Raw genomic sequence first — 1,499 nt, 5'->3', positions numbered from 1 at the left:
TGAAGAGCCTCATGTGGCTCTGGAGCTTCAGGTTGGCCATCCTGCATCCCAATAGATCACCTTTTTCCTGCTATTGGTGAAAAACATATTGTGCAAACTTCATTCATATTGCTGAGCACTTGTGAGTGTTAATTAGAGTGATGTTACAAGTTACCTTTAAACCATTCTAAAGGCACTTAAAATGAGAGTTTCCATGCACTAAAGAATGTTAAACTGTGCTAAATACCTTCTAAGCATCTTAAAGTTATGTCACGTTGGGTAAGGGTTATCTCTGAACTGGGCAATCAGGTTCTTGGTCTGAAAGTCTATGTTTATCAACTTGGGAGCCTCCTTTTCAATGAAGTGATTGTAGATCTTTTTTGCCTTGGACATCAGCTTCTGTGGTAAGTTTGTTTTCTTGAAGTGTTCACGTGCTAGCCAGAAATCAACATTTTTTTCACAGAACTCTGAATTCAAAAAAGATCAGAAGGCTGCAAGACCATATTTATTAGCTAGAAGTTCATCAAAAGCTTCGGAACACAGCTGGGCTTCTTCAGGAGAACTGAAGTAAGCACGTTGTCTTCACTTTTTCTTGGGCTTTGTTTTGCGAGTAGAAGAATTTTGCAGGAAATAGCTCAATCTTGTTTTCGGATCTTTAACAATTGTTCCCTTCATCTTCACTTTCTTCTCCTCTTTGCTCTAGCAGCTGCCAGCAATTCACTCCACTTGTCCACAGTTGTGCTGTAGGGCAAAGAACATCATACTCTACATGCTAAGGGCTCCCTCTTCTTTGCACTGGACAGCAGTTCTGGACAGGTAGAGAGTTCTCATGAATGGATCTGTGTCATCCTGGTGAGAAGTGGCCAGTGGTGTCCCTCAGGGGTCCGTGTTTGGACCAGGGCTTTTCAATATCTTTATCAGTGATTTTGATGTGGGAATGAAAGGCTCACTGGCCAAGTTTGCGAATGATATCAAGTTATGGGGGAGCATGCAGACACAGGCAGACCTGGGCAGGCTGGAGAGCTGGGGGGACTGGAACCAGATGAAGTTCAACACTCAGAAGTGTAAGGTGCTCCATGTGAGGGCAACATACCTACAGCTCGGTGGTGACAATTTGACTTGCACCACAGCCAAAAGGGACCTGGGGTAGTGATCGGACATTGCATGAACATGAACCAGCACTGCGATGCTGTGGCCAGCAGGGCAAACAACACACTGGCATGGATTAACCATTGCATCTCACGCAAAACTAAGGAAGTGATACTTCCACTGTACTCCGCACTGGTGAGATGGCAGCTGGAGTGCTGCGTCCAGTTCTGGGTGCCACACTTCAACAAGGATGCACAAAAACTTGAGAGGGTCCAGAGAAAAGCTGCCTATATGATCAGGGACTTGCAAGGCAAGTCATACAAGGAAAGGCTGAGGGACTTGGGCCTCTTCAGCCTACAGAAGAGGAGGCTGAGAAGGGACTTCATAGTGGCTTACCGCTATATCTGGGGAGTGAATCAAGTACTTGGTGA

General features: G+C 45.3%; 1 pseudogene; it reads right to left on the bottom strand.

The window, feature by feature from the left end:
* Nucleotides 1-249: 249 nt before the first annotated feature.
* Nucleotides 250-750, bottom strand: LOC149870941 (regulator of G protein signaling 2-like; annotated as a pseudogene).
* Nucleotides 751-1,499: the final 749 nt, after the last annotated feature.

The sequence above is a fragment of the Crocodylus siamensis genome, chromosome 2, assembly GCF_052110815.1.
Source record: "Crocodylus siamensis isolate JL-2025a chromosome 2, ASM5211081v1, whole genome shotgun sequence".
In the NCBI taxonomy this organism is placed as follows: Eukaryota; Metazoa; Chordata; order Crocodylia; family Crocodylidae; genus Crocodylus; species Crocodylus siamensis.
This window is presented reverse-complemented; position numbering and strand designations above follow the sequence as displayed.